The following is an 18971-nucleotide window of genomic DNA, read 5'->3' on the forward strand; positions in this document are numbered from 1 at the left end:
AATTTCCAATCCGATACAGGCCTTGGGTTTCGCTTCCGCCGCGTTCTTTTCCCATAATTTTCCTCCTGACTTTCTCTCTCGCTTTCGCTAAAGTCCCTACATACTTTGTCTAAATCGCTTTCGACTTCATTAATGCCACCTTCCGAGTATGTATCTGATTCGTCCTGGCTAAACTTCATTCTCTGCATTTTTGGTTGAGTTCTACTCTTAATTTCCCTCATCATCTTCTTCTTTTCACTATTTTTCTTACCTTCCTCAGTCTTATTTTCCATTTGATTTCCTCTCGAATTTGCTACCTACACATTGGTTTCCACTCTATTATCCAAGCCATTCAGCTTAGACGCAACGATCTTATCAATATGCGAGATTAATCTCTGGAAAAGATCCTTTGAGCTTTTTGATTTTCTTCCCAGGGTTGCTGGAGTAGAACTCATAGTTTTTGTTAATTTCCTATTCTCCAAAATAGAAACATCCCCTTCATCGTCAGAATCGGTATTCTCTGTCTCAGGTTCTAGGACGCTTAATTTACTCATTTCATTCAGAATTCTTGCTTCTGTCTCCCTTGCCGCATCTGGGTCAGTAGACAACCATGAGAAGTATTCATTCAACAACATCATGGCTGTTTCTTCCAAGCCCATGGTATCAAATTTCTTCCTCAACCGCAGCAACCGAAAATACAAATGAACCAATCGTGTTTGCAACTGTGTCATCTCTGACTTCCTAGCTTTTCTATTTTCTAAAGCATACTGAATCTTAGCGAGTTTCTCATCAATCTGATGGAACTCTTCTTCACACTTTTCATCTTCTATTTCTCGTGTTACAAAATTGTTAGTTTCTCGCTCGATTTTCATTGTTCTGCGTAACTTTCTTCTTTTAATATCTCTAGATTCACCACTAGTAAAATCTGCATTTCGTACGGCAAGTTCGTGCTCCAATTCATCGTCCAGAAGGTTATTTACATTCAGGGAGCGATATTGGAGCGAAAATTCAGAGTTTAATTTAACAAAAATTCAATAAAGTTTTTATATACAAATTAAAATGAGTTAAATTTGAATTCAGAAAGTAGTAGGATAAATAATAAATTAAAAATAATATAGTACAATTTAAGAAAATAAATTAATTGTAAGATCAATTTGATCGTTCGTGCAATCTTTTGTATATTTGTTTTTGTATAGTGTAGTTTTTGGTTCATTCAGGACCTTTTAGAATTGTATTAGTGTAAGTATTTAGTGTTTGTGCGCCAAGTTTGTAGTTTCACACTCCGGTTATCAAATCAAATTTTTACTGTTGCTTGTGCTAAACTCTCTATTCGCACTTTCCGGACACGATCCTAGACCAATGTCTGTCAATTTTCCTCGTCTACTTTGCGCCTTGCTGGATTGTTACACAATCAGAGGATCTGAATGTGTACTCTCCTACCGCCCTGTTAAAAATCCTTAGATTTTTACACTAATCGGACCTCCGATTACCTTTCACGAATTTACGTTGGTCGCTAAGCAATATCTCTTCTGCGACAGATACTCCCGAACAAGCTCACAGAGCAAGAGACCGTGGATAGTGTGATCTCCGCGTCGGCTTGCTACTGGGTAATCGGAGGGGCTTCGCGGAACAAGGTGGTGCACAAAACTATTGTCTTTCTCGGATGTTTCACGGTTCAAAAGGAAAAGCTAATTTAAAATGAAATAGAGAAATTTATTTAAGGACATTATACATGCGAGCCACAACATAGCTCTTACGCCACACATACCCCTCTCCCCTGCCTAACCATGTATCTGACATGAGCAAATATAAAAATATGTTTTTCAACACACTAACCTTGCTGGTGTGTCACGAAACTGCTACTTAAGGGAGCTAGAATATTTTCCTATACAATCAATTCGAGTTTTTGACGGAATGCCATCTGTAGCTCCTTTTTTTGTGCAAAAATATCATCCCTCTTCACTTGGGGTTTCTTTTCGAAACACTCTTCTTCTCGTTTTCATTGCACTTTTTCAAATGCACTTTTTTCACAAACCACTGCAAAAACACTCGCGAAACTTTAATCGTTTACTAACAAAACTTCAAATTTTCTGCCAATGTGCAGACGACCAAAGGAAAATGTTCGGAAACTCTCATTTGTGCGTTTGAATTTTCACTTCAGATTTCAGTTTTTGCTAATGTAAACAAGCGAGTCGATGCCTAGCAACGTGGCTTCCACATATCTTCACCTTAAGACGAAATGAGCAAACTAGGTGTGGGTGTGGTTTATTGAGCTATTGTACGGGTTCAATATGGGTAAGATTCCGTAGCGGTACGTACCGGTGCTGCTACGTTGCACGTGGTGTTCGATGCTGGCGAGCGCTCGCTGAAGATTCCGGACGAAGCTCGCTGTTCGTTGGGTTCGCTGTTGGGGCTGGTGGCACTGCTATGGCGTTCCAATACCCATGGCTCGCGATGACGCCAGCGGATTGTGATGGCGGATGGGTGCCGTGGCGGGAAGGGAACTGTACGGCGTCTTCCTTCTTTGGCTTGATCGATGCGCCACGGACGATACCGTATTGGCTTCACCGAGAAGGGCCCTCCTTTACGCTTAGGGCACACTGCCCGAGGGTTCACAGGGCTCTGTGGCACCTGTAGGCTAACTCCTTGACAGTTAGACTTTGGCAGATTCCTCTGCCTAACTCCGCTAGCGAATGACGGATCCCAATAGTAGCATGACTGTAATAACATACGTACATGGAACTATTGAGAACCAGAGCTACAGGTCCAAAGTCCTGGTAAAGGAGGATGGTTGTGATGATCCGGGCCGAGATCACCACGTAAAGCAAGGTAGGGCATAACCCCAATTCCAAGGCGTGAAGCGACCCGTGCCGAGGGATGAGTGATCGAGGGGGTGAAAAAGATGCTCGATCGTTAACGGATCCTGTGGGGTACCTGGGCAACCCCCACAGTAAGCGTCCCTTACCACGCTAATGTGGAGCTCTGGCGTGGCGGACATATATTTCTCGCGCTACTCGTGGGACTATACATGGAGATAAACAAAAATAAAAACAAACAGACGGAGGTGCCAAACCCCTTCGCAAGAGGTGGTTTGGCGAGGTCTCCCCCCGTGGGGAGAGTAGTGGAGCGATGAGTGCTGCATCCGAAAGCACCAGTGACCCCCCAGCGGCGGTAGGCAATAACCCTACCAATGCATCGGAGGGGCCAATATCTGCGATGCGCAAAGTAGCGAAGCAACTCGATTCTATAATCGACTTCGCTAGCGGAAAGCAGAATATAGCCAAGGAGTTGAAGTTGAGCCTCCTGGAGCTCCGGAAAGCTGTTCGTATCGCAAGACAGGAACAGCAGGCATATGTTGAGAGGGTGGAATGTCGGGAGAGGCCCGACAGAGAAACCCAGACAGTGGCCTCCAATAGGGAGGAAAGAGAGAAGGTCGATAGAGGTTCACAGACAGTGTCCTTTACCTTCTACGGAGCAGCCACGTCGATCGGAGCGGCGACCGAGTTCCCCTCGAAGGGAAAAGGAAAGGGCAATCGCAAGACGGCATCGAATGCGAAGCGCCCTAGGAAGTCGCCAGGCGAGGGTGCCAAAACCGACACCACTCGGTGTGCAACCGTCAAGGTCAAACGCCGCCTGGGTGAGGTAAGCGAGGGCGAGAGTGACCTCGCTGTGGAGAGCGATGGTACCAGCAACCCGGCACGACCGGGGCAGGGGGGCTCAAACCCCTGGACGCTGGTCACCAAGAAAAAGCCGGCACCGAAACCGGAGTTACCGCGGCCTGCGAGGAAGGCCAAGGACAGAGGCGAAGCCTTGTGGTTAAAAACCGACAAGGACAAATACGCCGATGTCCTTAAATCGATGAAGGTGGCCGAAAGCCTCTCAGCCCTTGGGCAGGATGTGCGTAGCGTAAGACGCACCAACACGGGAGAGATGCTCCTGGTGCTGAAGCGAGGCGCACAATCAAGTGCAGTATATAAGGCCTTGGCCCAAGAGGTCCTTGGTGAGGGCGCCCAAATCAGGTCGCTAGGTGCGGAAACAACTCTCCAGTGCAAGCACTTGGACGAGTTCATGACCGCAGCAGACGTCGTCGCAGCCGTCAAGGAGCAATGCGGCGTCACAATCGAGCGGGCCTCTGTGCGATTGAGGGACGGACCCTCTGGCACCCAAGTAGCCTACCTCAGGCTACTGAATGCGGATGCCAAAAAGGTAACCGAGAAAGGGAAGCTGAAGATCGGCTGGTCGGTATGCCCTATTAGTATACCCCAGCCGCCTTCAGTGGACAGGTGCTATCGGTGCCTAGAATCCGGCCATAAAGCATACGAATGCAAAGGCATAGATAGGAGCAAGCTATGTCGTCGCTGCGGGGAGGAGGTGCATAAAGAGCGGGGGTGCACTAAGGCATTTAAGTGCCTTATCTGCACCGCTAAGAAGCAAGCCCATAAACATGCTATGGGCGGACCTTCGTGTCCCTTCGGCGAGTTAAATAAGAAGAAGCCGTGAACGTCACACAGCTAAATCTTAACCATTGTGCAGCAGCCCAACAGCTGCTGTGGCAGTCGGTCTCGGAGTCGAGGACAGATGTCGCCCTCTTATCAGACCCGTACAGCATCCCTGCCGGCAACGGCAATTGGGTGTCGGACGGGTCTAGAATGGTGGCAATCTGTACAACGGGAAGGTTCCCGGTTCAAGAGGTAATATACCCCTCCGCCGAGGGTGTGGCGATTGCCAAGATCAATGGTGTGTTCTATTGCAGCTGCTACGCCCCACCAAGGTGGCCAATAGAACAGTTCAACCAGATGATCGACAGGCTCTCGTCGGACCTCGTGGGCCGGAAACCGGTAGTAATAGCGGGAGACTTCAACGCTTGGGCAGTGGAGTGGGGCAGCCGCTGTACAAATAGCAGGGGTCAAGCGCTAATGGAAGCGTTTGCGAAACTCGATACTGTGCTAGCTAATGATGGCTCCGCTAGTACATTCCGTAGAAACGGAGTGGAAGCGTGGATTGATTTGACCTTTGCCAGCCCGAGTCTGGCTCCAGGCATGGAATGGAGGGTAGACGAAGGCTACACCCATAGCGATCATTTAGCAATCCGCTTTAAGATCAACTATGGTGTGCAGCATCCGAGGGCGGGAGATCCCTGTCAGGTACGCGGGTGGAAGTCCAATCAATTCGACAGCGAAGCTTTCACCGCGGCCCTGGGACTGGAGGCCAACACCGACAATCTAAGCGGGGATGCGCTGGTAGCTGTTCTATCACGCGCGTGCGACGCCACTATGCCGAGAAAAACACTGCCAAGAAACGGTAGATGCCCGGTATACTGGTGGAGTGCCGAGATTGCAGCTCTACGGTCAGCCTGTCTCAGAGCTAGACGTAGGATGCAAAGAGCTCGCACCGAGGATGCAAGAGAGAACCGCCGTGAAGTGTTTCGAGCTGCAAAATTAGCCCTTAACAAGGCTATTAAAAGCAGCAAGAGAGCGTGTTTCGACAACCTGTGTGAGAGTGCCAACGCGAATCCGTGGGGTGACGCCTACCGGATTGTGATGACCAAGACCAAAGGGGGCTCCTCACCCCCAGAACGGTCTCCGGACCGGTTGGCAACGATTATCGAAGTACTCTTCCCGTCTCGAGCCACAAGCCCCTGGCCACCTGCACTACGAGACAGTGCGGGCACGGTCGAAATGGTGGCTCCAGTGACGAATGAAGAACTACTCGCAGTGGCTAAATCCCTAGCAATGAACAAAGCTCCAGGGCCGGATGGAGTTCCAAACAACGCTCTCAAGGCAGCGATCATAGCGAACCCGAACATGTTCAGGCTAGCTATGCAGAGATGCCTTGACGAGTGCCGTTTCCCCGATAGATGGAAAAAGCAGAAACTGGTGCTGTTGCCGAAGCCCGGGAAGCCGCCAGGCGACCCATCGGCGTACAGACCAATCTGTCTGATAGACACGACTGGCAAATTGCTTGAGAGGATCATCCTCAACAGGCTCACCCCGTACGCGGAAGGTACGGACGGTCTGTCAAGCAACCAGTTTGGCTTTCGGAAGGGTAAGTCCACAGTGGACGCTCTCAACTCAGTGAAAAATACTGCCGAGATAGCGATCCAACGAAAAAGGCGAGATATTCGATACTGTGCGTTAGTGACACTTGACGTGAAGAACGCATTTAACAGCGCAAGCTGGGATGCCATCGCGCTCTCGTTACACCGGCTTAGCCTACCGGTGGGTCTGTACCGGATCCTGGAATGTTACTTCCAAAACCGCGTACTGATATACGAGACCGATGCCGGTCAGAAAAGGGTTCCGATTACCGCCGGAGTCCCGCAGGGCTCGATCCTAGGCCCGGTGCTATGGAACCTCATGTATGACGGGGTTCTGAGACTGAAGTTCCCTCCTGGGGTCAAGATCGTCGGCTTTGCCGACGACGTAACCTTGGAGGTCTACGGGGAGTCAATTCCTGAGGTAGAACTAACCGCAGAACACGCGATTAGCACGGTGGAGGAATGGATGAGCGCGAGTGGCCTGGAGCTCGCTCATCATAAGACGGAGGTAGTTATCGTCAACAACCGCAAGTCGGCACAACATGCAGTTATCCATGTGGGAGAAGTCGCGATCACTTCACAGCGAAGTCTGAAGTCTCTCGGAGTCATTATAGATGACAAGCTGACCTTCGGCAGCCATGTCGACTATACGTGCAAGAGAGCGTCGACTGCTGTTGCGGCACTATCGAGAATGATGTCCAACAGCTCAAAGGTGTGCGCCAGTAGACGTAGGTTGCTGGCAGGCGTTGCCGTATCTATCCTCAGGTACGGCGGCTCGTCATGGTCAAGAGCACTGAGGGTAACCAGTTATCTACAGAAACTGGAGAGCGCCTACCGCGTGATGTGCCTCAGTGTGATATCTGCCTACCGCACGGTATCACACGATGCATCCTGCGTGATAGCGAGCATGATGCCAGTCGGGCTGGTCATTCGGGAAGATGAGGAGTGCTTTGAGCTAGGTGGAAATAGGGGAGCCCGCGAGCGCACCAGGGTGACCTCGGTCGCCAGATGGCAGCGTGAGTGGGACAACTCCTCGAAAGGTAGGTGGACCCACCGGCTGATACCAAGCATATCGAGCTGGGTGGGAAGACCCATGGGGAAGTTCACTTCCACCTGACACAATTCCTGTCAGGCCATGGCTGTTTCCGTCAGTACCTCCACAGGTTCGGGCACGCGGAGGTCCCAGTCTGCCCGGACTGCCCAGGTGTAGATTAAACTGCCGAACACATACTGTTCGTATGTCATCGGTTCGACGTCGAAAGAAGAGCAATGCTTGACGTCTGTGGCTGGGACACAACCCCGGATACCCTTATTCAGCGGATGTGTCAAACGGTGGAGAAGTGGAACGCAGTCTCGGCTGCTACCATCCAGATTGCCAGTAGGCTACAGGTAATCTGGCGAACCGAGCAACAGACGGCGGGCACGGCTAACTAGTGATTGGTTAGCTGGAGCGAAAAAGGCCAAGCGTAAAATAAGAGAGTGAATGGTCTGTTCATGCCGAGGTAGGTTGGCGCAGCGAATGGCAACCGCGTAAGGGGTACACCCAGCCACCCCGAAGCAAGACAGAAGAGTGAGTGTATAGGCGTATAAGTGGACTGCCTCATGCCAAGACGGGAGGGTCGTAGCGTAGTATGTTGGAACTAAGCTATCGATGCCTCATGGCGTGACAGAGGAGTGAAAGGGTGAGCATCCAAGTCAGTCTCACATTGCATGTTAAGGGTGAGCATAAAAGTCAGCCTCACAGGTTAGTAGAGGCTAGCACAAAAGTCAGCCTAGCAAGGAATGAAAAAGGTGAGCACAAAAGTCAGCCTCGCATGGTATGTCAGAAGTAGGGCCTAAGAAAAATGTCCCACATGGGATGCCAGAGGGAGTGACAAAGGTACAATAGAGTGGCACGATTGAGAGTGAATCAGGTGATAGGGTGAGCACCCAAGTCAGCCTCACATGGATGGGTAGGGCGAGCACAAAAGTAAGCCTAGCAAGGAATGAGTAAGGTGAGCACACAAGTCAGCCTCGCATGGAACGTAAAAGGTAGGCACAAAAGTCAGCCTCATGTGGGAGTGTTTGAGAGTGAATCAAAGTGTGATTGAGAGAGCACCCAAGTAAGCCTCATACAGGATGTATGATCGCGTGAGTGAGAGTGAATGAGTACATTTAGTACAGCCATCCCCCCAGAAGTAATACCGAGAGGTAGTTCCTGGGAGGAATGATGGCGGAGCCCAATGGAGTTTAGTCGGTATTAATGGCTGGTCACCATTCGAGTCCGACACGCCCCCAGTGCACCCTGTGCGGTAGATTGGACCCTACCAATAGCACGTGTACTGGGCTAGGACATAAAGGTCTTCTCCATTGTTAAAAAAAAAAAAGGGTTCCTCTGCCTCCTATACTCCGCTAGCGAATGACGGATCTCAATAGTGGCATGTCTGTAATAATATACGTACATGGAACTATTGAGAACCAGAGCTACAGGTCCAAAGCCCTGGTAAAGGAGGATGGTTGTGATGATCTGGGCCGAGGTCACCACGTAAAGCAAGGTAGGTCATAACCCCAATTCCAAGGCGTGAAGCGACCCGTGTCGAGGGATAAGTGATCGAGGGGGTGAAAAAGATGCTCGATCGTTTACGGAGCCTGTGGGGTACCTGGGCAACCCCCACAGTAAGTGTCCCTTACCACGTTAATGCGGAGCTCTAGCGTGGCGGACATTTTTTCTCGCGCTACTCGTGGGCACTGAATTGGAGAACAAAATCAAAAATTATAATAAACAAACGGAGGTGCCAAACCCCTTTGCTAGAGGTGGTTTGGCGAGGTCTCCCCCCCGTGGAGAGAGTAGAGGAGCGACGAGTGCTGCATCTGATAGCACCAGTGACCCCCAGTAGTGGTAGGAAATAGCCAACGCACTGAACGGGCCACTATCCGCGATGCGCAAAGTAGTGGAGCAGCTCGATTCAATAATCGAGTTCACTAGCGCAAAGCAAAACATAAGCAAGGAGTTAAAGCAGAGTCTCCTGGAGCTCCGGAAAACTGTTCGTGTCGCAAGACAGAAACAGCAGGCTTATGCCAAGAGGGTGGAATGTCGGGAGAAGTCCGACAGAGAAACCCAGACAGTGGCCTCCAACAGGGAGGTAAAAGAGAAGGTCGATATGGGCACTCAGACAGTGGCCTTCACCTTCTATGGAGCAGCCACGTCGCTCGAAGCGGCGGCCGAGTTCCCCTCGAAGGGAAAAGGCAAGGGCAAGGGCAATCGCAAGACGGCGTCGAACGCGAAGCGCCCTAGGAAGTCGCCAGGCGAGGGTGCAAAAACCGACACCACACGGCGTGCAACCGTTAAGGCCAAACGCCGTCTGGCCGAGGTAAGCGAGGTCGAGAGTGACCTCGCTGAGCAGAGCGTTGGTACCAGCAACCCGGCGCGACCGGGGCAGGGGGGCCCAAACCCCTGGACGCTGGTGGCCAAGAAGATGCCGGAACCGACACCGGAGGTATCGCGGCCCGCGAAGAAGGCCAAGGACAGAGACGAGGCCTTGTGGTTAAAAACCGACAAGGACAAATACTTCGATCTTCTAAAGTCGATGAAGGCGGCCGAAAGCCTCTCGGCCCTTGGGCAAGATGTGCGTAGCGTGAGACGCACCAACACGGGAGAAATGCTTCTGGTGCTGAAGCGAGGCGCACAATCTAGTGCGGTATACAAGGCCTTGGCCCAAGAGGTCCTTGGTGTAGGCGCCCAAGTCAGGTCGCTAGGGGCGGAAATGACTCTCCAGTGCAAGCATCTGGACGAGTTCACGACCGCAGAAGATGTCGTCGCAGCCGTTAAGGAACAATGCGACGTCACAATCGAGCGGGCCTCTGTGCGATTTAGAGATGGACCCTCTGGCACCCAAGTAGCCTACCTCAGGCTACTGAAGGCGGATGCCAAAAAGGTAACCGAGAAATGGAAGCTGAAGATCGGCTGGACAGTATGCCCTATTAGCATACTCCAGCCGCCTTCAGTGGATAGGTGCTATCGGTGCCTTGAGTCCGGCCACAAAGCCTACGAGTGCAAGGGCATAGATAGGAGCAAACTATGTCGTCGCTGCGGCGAGGAGGGGCATAAGGAGCGGGGCTGCACTAAGGCGTACAAGTGCCTTATCTGCACCGCTAAGAAGCAAGCCCATAAACATGCTATGGGCGGACCTTCGTGTCCCTTCGGTGAGGCAAATAAGAAGAAGCCGTGAACGTCACACAGCTAAATCTTAACCATTGTGCAGTAGCCCAACAGCTGCTGTGGCAGTCGGTCTCGGAGTCGAGGACAGATGTCGCCCTCTTATCAGACCCGTACCGCATCCCTGCCGGCAACGGCAATTGGGTGTCGGACGGGTCTGGAATGGTGGCAATCTGTACAACGGGACGGTTCCCGGTTTAAGAGGTAATACACTCCTCCGCCGAGGGTGTTGCGATTGCCAAAATCAATGGTGTGTTCTATTGCAGCTGCTACGCTCCACCTAGGTGGCCAATAGAACAGTTCAACTAGATGAGCGACAGGCTCTCGTCGGACCTAGTGGGCCGGAAACCGGTAGTCATAGCGGGAGACTTTAACGCTTGGGCAATGGAGTGGGGCAGCCGCTGTACAAATAGCAGGAGTCAAGCGCTGATGGAGGCGCTTGCAAACTCGATACTGTGCTAGCTAATAATGGTTCCGCTAGTACATTCCGTAGAAACGGGGTGGAGGCGTGGATTGACGTAACATTTGCCAGCCCGAGTCTGGCTCCAGGCATGGAATGGAGGGTAGACGAAGGCTACACCGATAGCGATCATTTAGCAATCCACTTTAAGATCAACTATGGTGTGCAGCATCCGAAGCCGGGAGATCCCTGTCAGGTACGCGGGTGGAAGTCCAATCACTTCGACAGCGAAGCTTTCACCGCGGCCCTGGGACTGGAGGCCAACACCGACAGTCTAATCGGGGATGCGTTGGTAGCTGTTCTATCACGCGCGTGCGACGCCACTATGCCGAGAAAAACACTGCCAAGAAACGGCAGATGCAGCTCTACGGTCAGCCTGCCTCAGAGCTAGACGTAGGATGCAAAGAGCTCGCACCGAGGATGCAAGAGAGAACCGCCGTGAAGTGTTTCGAGCTGCGAAATTGGCCCTTAACAAGGCCATTAAAAGCAGCAACAGAGTGTGTTTCGACAACCTGTGTGAGAGTGCCAACGCGAATCCATGGGGTGACGCCTACAGAATCGTGATGGCCAAGACCAAAGGGGGCTCCTCATCCCCAGAACGGTCTCCGGACCGGTTGGCAACGATTATCGAAGTACTCTTCCCGTCTCGAGCCACAAGCCCCTGGCCACCTGCACTACGAGACAGTGCGGGCACGGCCGAAATGGTGGCTCCAGTGACGAATGAAGAACTACTCGCAGTGGCTAAATCCCTAGAAATGAACAAAGCTCCAGGGCCGGATGGAGTTCCAAACAACGCTCTCAAGGCAGCGATCGTAGCGAACCCGAACATGTTCAGGCTAGCTATGCAGAGATGCCTACAGGCGTACAGACCAATCTGTCTGATCGACACGACTGGCAAACTGCTTGAGAGGATCATCCTCAACAGGCTAACCCCGTACGCGGAAGGTACGGACGGTCTGTCAAGCAACCAGTTTGGCTTTCGGAAGGGTAAGTCCACAGTGGACGCTCTCAACTCAGTGATAAATACTGCCGAGATAGCGATCCAACGAAAAAGGCGAGGTATTCGATACTGTGCGTTAGTGACACTTGACGTGAAGATCGCATTCAACAGCGCAAGCTGGGATGCCATCGCGCTCTCGTTACACCGACTTAGCCTACCGGTGGGTCTGTACCGGATCCTGGAATGTTACTTCCAAAACCGCGTACTGTTATACAAGACCGATGCCGGTCAGAAAAGGGTTCCGATTACCGCCGGAGTCCCGCAGGGCTCGATCCTAGGCCCGGTGCTATGGAACCTCATGTATGACGGGGTTCTGAGACTGAAGTTCCCTCCTGGGGTCAAGATCGTCGGCTTTGCCGACGACGTAACCTTGGAGGTCTACGGGGAGTCAATTCCTGAGGTAGAACTAACGGCAGAACACGCGATCAGCACGGTGGAGGAATGGATGAGCGCGAGAGGCCTGGAGCTCGCTCATCATAAGACGGAGGTAGTTATCGTCAACAACCGCAAGTCGGCACAACATGCAGTTATCCATGTGGGAGAAGTCGCGATCACTTCACAGCGAAGTCTGAAGTCTCTCGGAGTCATTATAGATGACAAGCTGACTGGCTGCCGAAGGTCACTGTCGACTATACATGCAAGAGAGCGTCGACTGCTGTTGCGGCTCTATCGAGAATGATGTCCAACAGCTCAAAGGTGTGCGCCAGTAGACGTAGTTTACTGGCAGGCGTTGCCGTATCTATCCTCAGGTACGGCGGCCCGTCATGGTCAAGAGCACTGAGGGTAACCAGTTACCTACAGAAACTGGAGAGCACCTACCGCGTGATGTGCTTCAGAGTGATATCTGCCTACCGCACGGTATCACACGATGCATCCTGCGTGATAGCGAGCATGATGCCAGTCGGGCTGGTTATTCGGGAAGATGAGGAGTGCTTCGAGCTAGGTGGAAATAGGGGAGCCCGCGAGCGCACCAGGGTGACCTCGGTCGCCAAATGGCAGCGTGAGTGGGACAACTCCTCGAAAGGTAGGTGGACCCACCGGCTGATTCCAAGCATATCGAGCTAGGTGGGAAGACCCCATGGGGAAGTTCACTTCCACCTGACACAATTCCTGTCAGTCCATGGCTGTTTCCGACAGTACCTCCACAGGTTCGGGCACGCGGAGGTCCCAGTCTCCCCGGACTGCCCAGGTGTAGACGAAACTGCCGAACACACACTGTTCGTATGTCATCGGTTCGACGTCGAAAGAAGAGCAATGCTTGACGTCTGTGGCTGGGACACAACCCCTGATACCCTTATTCAGCGGATGTGTCAATCGGTGGAGAAGTGGAACGCAGTCTCGACTGCTACCATCCAGATTGCCAGTAGGCTACAGGTAATCTGGCGAACCGAGCAACAGACGACGGGCACGGCTAACTAGTGATTGGTTAGCTGGAGCGAAAAAGGCCAAGCGCAAAAAAGGGAGTGAATGGTCTGTCCATGCCGAGGCAGGTTTGGCGCAGCGACTGGCAACCGCGTAAGGGGTAAACCCAGCCACCCCGAAGCAAGACAGAAGAGTGAGTGTATAGGCGTATAAGTGGACTCTCTCATGCCAAGACGGGAGGGTCGTAGAGTAGTATGTTGGGACTTAGCTATCGATACCTCATGGCGTGGCAGAGGAGTGAAAGGGTGAGCATCCAAGTCAGTCTCACACGGCATGTTAAGGGTGAGCACAAAAGTCTGCCTCACATGGTATGGTAGAGGCTAGCACAAAAGTCAGCCTAGCAAGGAATGAAAAAGGTGAGCACACAAGTCAGCCTCGCATGGTATGTCAGAAGTGGGGCCTAAGAAAAATGTCCCACATGGGATGCTAGAGGGAGTGACAGAGGTACAATAGAGTGGCACGATCGAGAGTGAATAAGGTGATAGGGTGAGCACCCAAGTCAGTCTCACATGGTATGGGTGGGGCGAGCACAAAAGTAAGCCTAGCAAGGAATGAGTAAGGTGAGCACACAAGTCAGCCTCGCATGGAACGTAAAAGGTGAGCACAAAAGTCAGCCTCATGGTATGGGTGGGGCGAGCGCAAAAGTAAGCCTAGCAAGGAATGAAAAAGGTGAGCACACAAGTCAGCCTCGCATGGTATGTCAGAAGTAGGGCCTAAGAAAAATGTCCCACATGGGATGCCAGGGGGAGTGACAGAGGTACAATAGAGTGGCACGATCGAGAGTGAATAAGGTGATAGGGTGTGCACCCAAGTCAGTCTCACATGGTATGGGTGGGGCGAGCACAAAAGTAAGCCTAGCAAGGAATGAGTAAGGTGAGCACACAAGTCAGCCTCGCAAGGAACGAAAAAGGTGAAAAGCCCAAAAGTCAGCCTCATATGGGAGTGTTTGAGAGTGAATCAAAGTGCGATTGAGAGAGCACCCAAGTAAGCCTCATACAGGACGTATGAACGCGTGAGTGAGAGTGAATGAGTACATTTAGTACAGCCATCCCCCCAGAAGTAATACCGAGAGGTAGTTCCTGGGAGGAATGATGGCGGAGCCCAATGGAGTTTAGTCGGTATTAATGGCAGCGTCACCATTCGAGCCCGAAACGCCCCCAGTGCACCCCGTGTGGTAGATTGGACCCTACCAATAGCACGTGTACTGGGCTAGGACGTAAAGGTCTTCTCCATTGTAAAAAAAAGATTCCTCTGCCTAGGCCGAAACGTGTGCAGTGAGGAATTCAATCGGTTACAAAAAAGGTCCTGAATGAACTGCTGAATAAATTTTAACTAGCCTCACACTTTTTAATGTTCTTCAACTCACTTCTGAATCACACGAACGCCGCGGTACTAATGACCAATGGCGGGTTCCTTCGATTTCCTCTTCCCTTACCACCGCCACCCACAATTTCCACCTTCCTTCTAGGCGTAACCTATTACCACCCCTTCAGGGGTGTATTACCTCTCCGTATAACACATTCCAGCCCAATGTTTTTATATACAATTATCTGTGTTGTGTATTTGTCCCTACTATTTACATTTTATATTTTATTTATTTATTTATTTTAATACTAACCCTACCAACATTTACATTAAGAAACACAACAGTTTAAAAAATACGAAAATGCACATAAAAATCATCAGGACTTGTAACGACGGTTACAGAGTTCCAACGGAAATTGAGGATTAGATAAAAGAGATCTCTTCTATAAGCCGGTCGACCGATGGCGTCGAAATGCCGGAAGAGATGAGCAGCGGTAAGCGAGTTTAACAAGAGGGAATTAGACACTTACTACCATTGAAATGAAATCTGTAAGTAGCACTAACAAAACTCTTAATTTCAGCAACTGTACGAGATGGTGCTGGGCCTGTGGCCTTCAACTGGCATAGTCCATTCTCATTGGTTCGGAAGTCTTCTTGGCTGGTAGGTAGATAAGTGCTCCTACTTGCAAGTTGATCAATTCGTTTGGGTGGGGGACATGTGGATCCTACTAGTTGTCGACTTTTTTGACCGTGAGTATGAAGCTAGTTCAGGAAAGGAGTGCAGGACGGACACTTAAGAGATAGTTAATTATTCAGTACTTGTTCTTATGATTTTTAACTCGACTAAGCACACCGGCTCTCAAAAATGATAAGCAACCCTTTCGTGTCGGTGTGGTCTTTTCGAGTCGAACCAGGCTGACATTCGGTTCGAGCAAACTTTATGGTGTATAGTGGATAAATAATTCTTATGTCCTTTATGAGCCGAGATTCTTATTGTGGAACCCTAAAATGTCTTCACTCGTCTAGCTACTTAGGATAATAATAATAGAAAAAATTGAGGGTTTGTCTGGTCCATAATGCAATGAATACGTATATTGACTAGAACAGGGAAGTTCGGATTCTGTTGTAAGATAGAGATGAAATAGCACCATTGTACGAAAAAGTATATGCGAGTAAGTACTAATACTGCTAATATGTTTACCGTATCAATTAACAGTCCATTGATCCGCTTCAGACCTAGGAGACAAAAAGGAAATTGGGAAGAGACAGAAGCGGATTCAATGCGAAATTTGCCAATATGACGTAGACCCCAAGGTGATGGTAAGATGATTTTCCATAGGATTACACAGATTAGATGACACGACGTTACACGTCCCAAACTTGTGCCAAATAGTATGTATGTATTTATGTATGTATGAATGCAAGCCCCTATGTATGCCTGAATGTATGGATGTGTATAGGAGCAATGTATCCCTGAGTAACATGGACGGATAGCTTCTGAACCACCAAAACGCTCATGGGAAGGCGGGGGCGCTGGTATAGGTGTGACCATAAAGCACTGCACACACTGTCAAGTGCAACGGTGAGACGGTAGGTGCACATTTTAATGCACATAGGTTGTAAAAATAGGTTGCTGAGAAAGCCCGATTGCACACTGATAAATAACTAACAATGTACTAGGAACAATTCTCTTGAAAATTTTTAGAACACAAAGTTTATTATTTTACCCTCTCCTAGGTTGAGGTTGACGGTATTGCAAACTTCATCAAGCATATTGCGTGCATCAGTACTGCAGAACCCTTTGACAGATAATAGCTTTAAGATGGTTATTGCATTTCTCCTCGATAGTGGCGCATCAAGGAGACGAAAAGGACTTGTGTGTCATTTTTATGTTTTGTATTTTTCAGGCTTCCCAAGAACATCGACAAGTTTGCACCCGTGCACAAAATTTCGTGCACGCGTTCAACCTTAAACATGCCTTGCCTTTGTGTACAGGTTCGCATCGAACACCGAACCCACGCGAACGATGTGTTAACTTAGGTATAAACACCGTGTATGTACACCGTGTGCGTACACAAGAAAGGCAACCACAAAACAGAATAAGTCAATGCTAGTGATGATGAGTGAGAGAAAGAGAAAACTAGTATCAAGAACCTGTGTGTACGAACACCGCGTACGTACATGGAGTTCGGTAGTGCAGACAAACATGTGCTCATGTGTTGGTACGCATTAGCGCGTTCGAGTTTGCACACGAAATGTGACTATAAGATGAGCACAAAACTAGAGCGAACATAATGTTCGATATTCATTCGGGAAGACTGGTATTTTCTCATACTCTGCGCCAGCCCATACCAACGCTCAGCCACTAGCCTTTGCGCGCTGGCGGGTCACCGTAGATTGCCTTTTTCTGTGGCTCTGTTTGCAAACATTGTTCAACAGCTTAATGGCAGTGTTTGTTGGCACGGCTCGCAGCAGGGCATTGCGTGTCGATTTATCGGTCGATTCCGTCATTTGCACAGGCTAATTAAATTATTTAATAATTAAATTGATTTAATAAATACAAAAGAAGAAACCTTTTAGTTGTCGTTTGTAATAATTGTAGTTCTTAGTACTAGTGTACAATTGTTATGTGCTAGTTGTCTGTCTATCTGTGTATGTGTTCGTCTGAGTATTTGTGTCAATTGGGTCAGGAAATGGATGCAAAACTGGCCTATTCAGCTTTTTACGTGCCATAATGGTGGTCTTAATTGTTCAGTAGGTATTACGTTTAATGGACCTTTTGACATTGAAAATGTCTTACTGACTTATCTGGGGCAGGGTGTCATTCTAAAATCTATAATCAAACGATGTTACGTTTTTGCGTCACTATTTTGAACGCTAATAACTTTGTTATTCATGAACGGATTTCCGTCTGGTTATCACCAAACAATTCGGAATTAACTGAAACTATGCTTTATTGTTTGTTTTTTTGCTTGTTTTTCAGCACACTATTGAAAAACAGGCAAAAATGAACGGATCTCGAAAACGTGAAAGCTCCCATACAGCAGTCAATCTATCCCCGGCAGAGCCGTCAATAGGGAGCAGCTTAGTGATTCAAACGAACACGAAAAGTTATAAATAAATGTGCCGTGTGCCTGTTTGAATCAGTTGTTGCTCGTTTGCAAGACAAGTAACATCGCGCCTATAGCGTCTCGTACGACAGATTTGAGCACCCAGCACAATACGCTTCTATGAATGACGTCATCCCCGTCGAACGTCGGGCCGTAAAGAACAGCAGTAGCAATCAAGCATGTTGATTGTTGATAATGCGCTGCGATAAGTGCTGCGTTTGATCACTGCTACCGCTGGGGGTGATCCGATGTAAATAGCGCGCGGATGGAAGAGTTGCCAAATCTCAGTTCAAGCTGACTAATTGTTCCATTGTGCATGTTATTATTGTTAAATTATAAGCCCTTTTAACTTACAAACGCAATCTCAAGCATTAACCCACCACTTGCGTGATCATGAAATGGTCACTTCTTGAAGTCGGTCCTAGAAGCCTAGACTCATGCCTTCAGTTGGACTAATAAAAAAATGACGTTCATATTCACTAGACAACACGTTCCATAGCGACATGACCGGAAACTAGTGATATGGGAAAACTGACGCTCTTCTACCATCTACCATAAGAATTAAGCGTCAGATTTACGGTCCGCGCGCGAGCATTCAAGAATACACGCCACATGATTATAAAATAGAAATTATACACACGAAGTCACATACACGTGACAAACCCGTTAACATACAAATGCTTGAGCCTTCGCAACCATTCACGGCACCTACACCCCCGATTTTGCAAACATGATAACATTCCGGTAATAAAGTGAACGTCTCAGCGCTGCAATTGGCCCAGTGTTTTAGTGCGCGACGTTGCCTGTCGTTGCAATTGTAGTAAGTGGTTCTGACGATAAACCCTTCCGATAACGGGGGGGGGGGGGGGGGGTCCTCGTTGTGTATTCGTCGCACCTCGTACTTCTGCTCTCGGAGCCTCACTTGGTTCATGAAATGGCTCGATTTTTGAGCTTTGATTTAACTCTCGACTCTTCTCTTGCTTCTTGTCTGCATCTATTACGTCGCCATTTAGCTCTCGTTAGCCGTTTAGATGCCGATTCCCTGAGCCATGTGGCTCCTATTTCCGTACGTCTTTCAGCTCCCGGCCTTATCACGATCTACTCCGATCGATAGTTCCCCGACAGAGGAATTTCTCCCCCAATACCCGCTTCCTTGAGCCATTTTGCTCCAAGCTTTATCGCGATCGACTCGCGTTTTATCCTACTCCGACTGAGAGTTCTCCGGCAACGGAAATGCTCTCGCTACCGGTGTTCGTTCCGTGAGCCAATTAGCTCCCATTCCCGTCACGATTCTGTCGGATAGTCCACGGCAGCGAAATTCCCCGGTGGCAGATATCTTCCAAAACCGATGTTCATTTCCATGAGCTATTTTCCTCCCCGCTTCGTCTCGATCTACATGATCTAGTCCGTTGCGATGGACCTAGCTTACTCAACGGGCCAGCCAGTAGGTGCAGCGGTCCATC

Source organism: Topomyia yanbarensis, chromosome 3, assembly GCF_030247195.1.
Source record: "Topomyia yanbarensis strain Yona2022 chromosome 3, ASM3024719v1, whole genome shotgun sequence".
NCBI classification, from domain to species: Eukaryota; Metazoa; Arthropoda; class Insecta; order Diptera; family Culicidae; genus Topomyia; species Topomyia yanbarensis.